Source organism: Strongylocentrotus purpuratus, unplaced genomic scaffold (assembly GCF_000002235.5).
Source record: "Strongylocentrotus purpuratus isolate Spur 01 unplaced genomic scaffold, Spur_5.0 spur5_scaffold_11, whole genome shotgun sequence".
Lineage (NCBI taxonomy): Eukaryota > Metazoa > Echinodermata > Echinoidea > Camarodonta > Strongylocentrotidae > Strongylocentrotus > Strongylocentrotus purpuratus.
The window spans coordinates 14562597-14570985 of record NW_022145596.1 but is presented as its reverse complement, the minus strand read 5'-3'; the positions used below and the strand labels follow the sequence as shown (position 1 = coordinate 14570985).

Here is an 8389-nt window from a genome sequence, read left to right as displayed (position 1 = left end):
TTGACTGACTTGTTGTCATTGCTTGTCTGCACATCGTGTTATGTCAACTATGGGTTGAGGGGAGAATGAGGAGAGAGAGAGGGGGAGAAGGAAGGAGAGAAGGAGAGAGAGAGAGAGGGGTGGGTGTGAAAGATAAGCACTAAATGAAAGTATAATTTGAAGGTGAGGAAGAAGATAAATATGACAATAATTTTTTTTATTAAACAGAGACACATAAAGGGGCAGAATTGAGGAATTAAAATAAAAATGATCTGCATGTTTTAAAGTTGTATCTTTATTTTGGCAAAGTAGAGAAGGAAAGAAATAGAAACATAATATCAAGATAAGTTTACATTGAGAAAAATGAAGGTAAGGTAACATTGCAAGTGTTCATCAAGAGAGAAGAAGGACCGAGTTAATGGCTAACTGTTGAAAAATCACACGCTTTATCTTCCTCTCTCCAGTTTTCCTTTTTTTTCCATTTACACCTAAAAGTGGCCCTCGATGATGATTGCTTTAATTGCGAGGCTGTCAAATATTACTAGCCAAAGACTGATCAAATTCCAGCTGCCATTTATGGCGTTTCGGTAAATACACCAATTCAAACAATATGAGTCAATTCGTGTATCAATAATTGAAATGTTCGTAATAAGGTCCATTTGAAATCATGTGTGACAGATGGAAGCCTTTCATAATGTATCAGGGCTCCTGGTCGTGTACTGTAGCTGCATTAGGGAAATTTGCTGTTTGCTTTTCCTTTTCTGGCGAGAGAAAGGGGAAAATAATTAAAATTCATATCTTTTTCTATCATACATGTAAAAAATGACATTTGAGATCTCTTCCTTTCTGTTCTCTTCAATATATATGGGGCCATTTTGCCCATGACACATTACTATCATGATATATATTTGGTGGAAAATATAATAATTAAAATTTGTAATTTTGCAGAAATAGATTTATTAATTCTGAATATGACTATTCCCTGCTCTCTCCACTGTCTTCAGAAGAAGATAAATCAGTCATAACTCATTAAAATTTTCAACAATTGATCTCATTGTTTTGTTTGCAAATTGCTGAGAGCCAGAAGGATGTTAACTCTACGGAGTGCACAAGCTAGCGTCCTTCTGGCTTTCAGCGAATGATATCAACGCACACTTTTCTTCTTTTTCTCTATAATCATACCTCTATCTTTCCTTATTTTTGTTTTCATTCCATGCATTCCTCATCCCTACCCCAGCCATTCCTTGTGGTTTGAATGCTGAGTCATATACATCTTGTAACTATTCTTACTCTTCTCTTTGCCAACCCCCTCATCCCCCCTATCCCCGACCCTCTTGAATGATGGATAGAGGACTTGTATCATTTCACATGGTGTTTGTTCATCAGTCAATTATTAATCAAAGTAAAATGGGGGCTGATGTGTGAAGGGAAAGCCATGCACTTTTAAGCAGAGTCACCTCTCACTTTTCATCTCTGCTCTTCTATCTCTCTCTTCAAATTTCTCCATCTCTCTTTCCTCATCCCTCCCCTTCTCTCTCTCTCTCTCTCTCTCTCTCTCTCTCTCTCTCTCTCTTCCTACCCCCTCTTTCACTCTGTTATATTTTACATACCTCTCTCTCTCAATCTTTCTACCTCTATATCACTATCACTTTATACTATCACAATAACACTATATCACTTCCTTTTCTCCATCTCTCTATATTGTGCTGTGTCCCATATGTGCAGCTTTATGTTACGTTTCCTCTCTATTTCCTTTTTCTTGCCTCCTATCCACGGTGTAAGCTTAACTTCACTTGAACTACCCATCAATAAAATATCTCACATAAGTTTCTATACTTTGAGAAGACATCTCCACGACATGTACAAACCTCCAGAGACATATCTCGCCTTAGTCATCTTCTCTCATTCAATAAAGATTCAAAACATCTTCAGACATCTTCAGGAGATGTTTTTAAGACTAACTAAAGAGTTTGGACTTCACATTTTTTCATTGCCCCTCTCCCTCTGTCTCTCTGTCTCTCTTTTTCTCTCTGTCTCTCTCTCTCTCTCTCTCTGTCTCTCTCTGTCTCTCTATCTCTCTCTCTCTCTCTCTCTCTCAATCTCAATACCATCCCCTCTTTCCTTCTCCCCCTCCCCCACACCGGGTCCTCCATCCTTTGAATGAGAATGAGAGGAGAGTAGCGGCCACCATGTAAGATTGATGCCCACTCTCTAAGAATCTGTCCCCATAGGTCCACAGGTAACCGTTAACTTATTGATCAGCGCATTAATCATGTACAGAAACCAGGGTGCGGATCATATTTGCGTCATCAATTTCTTCCGACCCCGATTCATTCACATAGTATTATACGGTTAGCGTAGAAAATGGCAACCGTGTTACACTTCAGTCGCTCAGATTCGAGACACTATTAAGCTTCAATCAGGCGCCATCTTGTACACTGCAATATTTTGCTCATATTTGGTAACATTTTTTTGATTGGTAAGGGATAATCTGTTTGGATTTTGAATTCATTCAAATGGTTGAATGACATTAAAACTGTTCACCTACATGGCATGCTATGAAAAGTTTACAAAAATAACCTTTAAAATGTCCCATTAATCCTAAAAATTAAATAATTAAAAAAAATAACAATAAAATGCAACGTACTCTAATTAAATAAAGGAACAGATATAAGAATTTTTCATTTTCAATCATTCCAAAAATCTTTGGCTGGAAAGCCCTGAAATTGGAGAAAGGTTATTTGAGTACGTCATGGCCATTAGATTTTTTAAGAGTTCATGGAAGGCTCAATCAAATTCTGCAAGCCACCCCCAAGCCTGTGGCTAGTGGTCAAATCAAACATCGCATTTTGGCTTTGACCAGCTAACTGACCCCAGATATCAAAGACTAAATTTATTGGATTTAAGATCAGAAGGCCGTATTATGTTTACTTTTGCAACTAGATATATATTACTCAGTCGTTTCAATTTATTTCTCTTTCTCTGCCCCATGACAGTTCATCTCAACTTCAGATTTGGAACACTATATAGAGAGACCGTGGTAAGAGATATCCCAATGAACACGCGAGATTGGGTGACTGCGAGGGAGAGAAAAGGCAAGCTTGCTGGAGCTCTTGACCGATTAATTGGTCAATGTGTGTAACGTCCACCTCGATTGGCCTTGCGGCAGCAGCTCAGGCGCAAAAATTTGATCAGCGCAGGCCACCGTGATCTCATCATCAACGTCAAAGTCGAATATGGTGTGCTAAGTCGGGAGGTGGGTTTCTACATTTCAAAGCATGACAAATCATTAACAGAAATATTTGGAATAAGGGTCCAGTCTAAAAATTGATGATACAAACTACAAGTACTCCTTTTTTTATCCTACATCTACCTGTACATCTATTTTCTAGTATCATTTTCATTTATAACTTCACTAAAAAACAAGCAAGAGATTATGAGATTTATCTTGAAGACGAGAAGCAATGAAGCTCAATTCATCTTGTGGTTTTTGGTGTGGCTTGACACAGTTAACATGGCAAAACATGGGAGGCTGATCCGAGTTGAAAAGTGAGACACGTCGTCCTATGATTTCCTTTAACTTAGCATTCCCAGAAGCCATGTATTAGATCAATTCTCTCTCTACAAATCAAATTAACTTGCCAGACCTTTCCGCATCATCCCGATCAGATTCGAAAAAACTGAGACCCACGCCCTCTAAAAACGCCACCGGCGATAGTCCGCCGTTCCGCTCAAATTGAAACTTCATGACATCAAAGTCGTAAAGATGAAAAACATATTCAGAAGACAAGCTTTTGAGAGAGGGATGTCTTCGGTTGTCTGCTGCTTCGCTCCTAATCCTTCTCTTAACGATGATAAACTGCTACAAGTGACACTTCCTGAGACACACTGTATCCAGGGAGAGAAGTCCTGCAGGAATTCTACATCTGCACTTCAAGAAATCAACCAAGATCTCTAACCTACAACTGACCGACATTTCTTAATTAAATTTGTCTTTAAGGCAACGCCATCTGTCCAGATTTTTTCAAGTGAGAGAGATGAAATTGTTTGCAAAAAAAATCCACACTATCCCAGTTGAGAGGACGGTCACTGGATGAAAGGTCTTAAAGATATTAATCATGAGGGTTCCGGTGTCAATATTGGACAAAAATATTGTCTTTATTTACATCCCGTGACAAACAAATTTCTCTGACTTAATTTGTAGTGTGTGTCGAGTCATTTCTAAGTAAATAGAGGTTGATGTTGTCACAATTACAAGGAGGAGGTTTTTCTCTCTTCTTCACCCCGACTACATTAAGCAAATATTAGGTCATACTGTTATGCTGCATGTACACGACCCGTGGCAGTCTAGGCAAATTCTTTTTAATTAAAGCTGTCACTTGGAGAGTTAGATAAATATGTCATCTTGTGCTATTTAATTAAATTCCACAAAACGAAGAAATTTAATTACAGTTCGACTGACAGAAAGAGAAAAAGAAACAGTTTTTGTTCGAAATACTCTCCCTCCCCTCAAGATGGAACGGCCGTCCCAAGACAAATGCTTGCTCAAACAATCCTGCCGCGGAACACAGGCTATCTTGACTGTTGTATCCCCAAACATTGCCACTTGTTATAGGATGTACCCCGAGACATAAAAATTAGATGTTTCGTCAAATAAATCTCCTTAAACTCCAGGATCGATGGAATCTTTGAAGTCATGTCCAAAGCACACCTCAACCATATGTGCGTACCATTTTAAGCTCCAAACAGTCTGTCGAGAAAGCATTTTATACTTAGGGAATGGGGAGAAGAAAGTCTTATTTCTTTAATAAATCATGCTTTCTCTATTTGTACCGAAGTATTTATTTCAATTGATCAAGGGGAGTGTTAAATATCCAGTTTTCCTATCAAATATTACAAAGCAAATTAAATACAATACATTCATCATCATGGCCTAATAATCATCAATCTTCAATACTCTGTTTAAATAGGTTAATCCAATTAAAATTAAAGACATATTTGCAGCATGGCATCCTAAACCATAATCACAGCTTTTTCTGTCAATTCACAATCTAGATTTTCTTTCACTTTTGCTCCACAATGACTCTGCTCAATCTGTATGATACGCTTGTCTTAAAGTCTAATGATCAGGTATTTCTGGGAAAGCTCTAGATTACTTCTCGAGATCTTCTGTGAGGAAATGCAAGACAATTGTATCACTCAAAGAGGCGGTATTTATGTCTACAGGGCAAAGCTGACGGCTGCTAATTTCTTTCTTAATTTGTATCTCAGCATCGGCCTTATACAGAGGTTTCTCTTTTCGTACAGGGGAAATGTTTTGCTCTGGAAATTAGTAAATGAGCAAAGTCATGAAAGAAAAGGGCCTGGTTCAGATCAGATGAAATTAGAGATGTTTTCAGTCATTTTTGTCTCATTTGGTACTAACCAGGCATCAACTCAAACAATGGAGTCAATCTTCTCGATGAGAAAGGACAATTACCATGAATACCATTATTTCCTATATCATAAATTAGTTGATGTATTGCAATTTTGTTTAAATACTGTGAACATTATACATGTAGAAAGAATAACAAATAAGAAAACAATAACTCTGACAAATAAAAAATCAAATAAAAAAATTACAGTTTTCTTTTAATATCTACCCGTAGCTATTAATGAAACTGTCTTCAGATATGAAGAGAAAAAAAACTCTCTCCTGCAAATTTCTGTTAAAAAAAGTAATTATAAACTTGTAATCTGATGATTTCTGAATTAAAATCACCTTTTCTACTACAAACAAAGACATTTTGGAAAAAAAGAAAGACATGTTGTACTAAGTCTTCCATTGGAGTATTAATTTTACATTTATTCTCTTTCTCCGACGCTTTCCCCTTCTAATCCTATTCAAGATCACGGAACCTACCCTGGGTCATACATCTACCGGATCAAGTCCATGTTAGTTCAACCATGTTGCCTTTGAAAATTAAAAAAGCTCCCCCAAACCACCCCCCCCCCCCCCCTTCCCCACTTTCCTCTTTCTCTCAAACTGTATTTACTCTCATTTCAATCATAGTATTATTTTGTTTCAATTAAATTTGGTTGAAGCTGATTCCGTCCGCAGGGAGAGTGGATTAAAGACGGCTCAATTTTTCTGGCAGCTTGAGTTACGTGGAGCGGCGAAACACATCACATGCTGTGAATACAAGTGCGCTTCCTTTCGGGACATTTGTATCACAACCAGGAAATCGTGCTGCTGTTTTTTTTTCTCTCTTTCATGCTCATTCTCCTCTTTCTCTTCCCCTCTCTCTTTCTTTTTAGTCTTCTATTTTTCCTCATCAGACAAAAATGTCTCAATAAACCTGGTATTCCTTGAGGCTTTGGTATTTCTGTAATCTGGTTCTTGCCCCTATTCCCTCTTTCCATACATTTCCAATACATCTGTTGTTTTCTGCACTATGCATGATCGATTACAAAGGAAATGTATTCTTTGCATTTTCATATCCTGTATATGAAGAGCGTGATAAAATACTGGTATGCAAGCATTTCAAATAATAGGCAATTTTGTCATTTCTAATTTTTTAATTTGTGTTATATCTTAGTTATTATATTCCTGTAAATCTGTCTCCTTACTATATTAAAGAAACAAATAACAATTCTTTTGCTACAAAACGATGAAATTTTAAAACAACCAACCCCCAAAATAAATTCAAGGTGCCAACTTGAAATTGTCGCAAATAAAATATCCTGGAAGAATCCAGATGAACATGAAAAGGTAAACAATCACAGAAAGACTGTTAAGAATATCATAGCAGCTGTAACAATGGGGCCAAGATAAACAGCAATCAGGTCGCAGGCCATCTACGCTTGATCTGGCCCGCGCTTCTCGCTCCACGGACAACAACGACGCTGAGCGAAGGAAGGAGGCGGGCAGACTTGAGACTTTAGCAGTTTAGAGAGAGAGAGAGAGAGAGAGAGTGTGTGAGAGCTCAACACTACACTGTTCTCATTCCACTTGGCAAAGACTCTGTTTATATTATGGCAGATTCCAGTTTCAAAGAATGTTTCTTTTTCGAGCCTTATTGTGAAAAGAACAAAGGACTTGACTCAAGATCAAAAAGAAGTGAACCATATGCTCAGCTCGGATCTGATTAATTTGTCCAAATTGGCAAAGGGGAGGAGGGAGTAATGTAAATTTATAATGTAATGTACAAAATAAGAAAAAACATTCAACGTTTCCCCCCTTTCCATTGTATTTTCTCTTGAATCAATGTGTTTTTCCAGTCTCTGAAATATAGATGAAACAATGACAATAATGTTTGCACTGAATTGAATGAAAAATTATGCATGACTTTGCAATCTAAACAACAACAATGAATAATTTAAGGTAAACATTAAACATAATGTGCCCATGATCTCAAAATCACTGGAGCAAAAAATTTGGTAACTCTGCATTTACGGTGAGGACACAAGGTCTCGGTCGAAGAATCTCAAATAATTCCCCTCCCAAGCGCCGCCGAGAGAAGAGAGTAAAGGAGACGAATATTTCAGTCTCGCAGGCATCCCCCGAATCAGGTGGTCATGAACGGGGTCTAATTTACAGTCGTCATCAAAGTTTAATGTGGCCTGCCTTTGTCGGCACTAGTAATTACCATTCATAGGGTACAGACATTGCGCAGATAAATATATCAAGTAATGATTGAGAAAGAGATAGAGAGAAGGAAAAAAATGCTTCGGCACATCAAATATTAACACTTATGACAGGGGGTTGTTGGGATGACCAATGAAATATTCAGATTACGGTGCATTTGATATTCCAATCAGCTTATAATGTGCATGATGGTCTCGGTATTAACAATTCTGATGAGCGGCGGGATGATGGAAAATAGAAAGAAATGGGATTACATCTGGGAAAAAAGGGAAAATGATGATAGAAAATTGAGATGATTTGGAGATCAAAGATCCTGCTAATATTCCCCATTTGAAACAATAATGATCTCCAGTAATTTGATAAGGAATGGGATTTTATTGCACTTGACAGGGGAAATAGAGCAATTAGAAAGTATAATGATCCAAGGTTAGAAGCAATTGACATATTTCTTACTCATAAGATAACTTTTCAGCAGAGAGTTAAAGATAATAATATTGCCTCATTAACCTAATAACCTTTTTTTTTTTTCAGATTAAAAAATATTATCAAAACAATGTACATATAGGCCTGTATTTCAATTAATATCAAACCCTTTAAAATGGATGGACCTCTTATCGGTTATGGATATGAAATACAAAAGAAAAGCTGTGTACATTTATAGAGAGTAAAGGCCTGCATGACAATACTTAAGTTGGTTTTGATACAGATCATAACAGAAAAACACTTGTGCATGCACTTCTAACAATTATTCTTGGAAGTACATAATCATTTGTTGCCAATGCT

The 8389-nt window shown here is 37.2% G+C and overlaps 1 long non-coding RNA gene across 1 annotated transcript; it reads right to left on the bottom strand.

Moving 5' to 3' along the window:
* Positions 1 to 791: 791 nt before the first annotated feature.
* On the bottom strand, positions 792 to 2002 carry LOC115922242. Its single transcript, XR_004063377.1, has 2 exons — positions 1590 to 2002; positions 792 to 1470 (listed from the first exon to the last, which is right to left on the bottom strand). It is a non-coding gene; the product is annotated as an uncharacterized LOC115922242 (long non-coding RNA).
* Positions 2003 to 8389: the final 6387 nt, after the last annotated feature.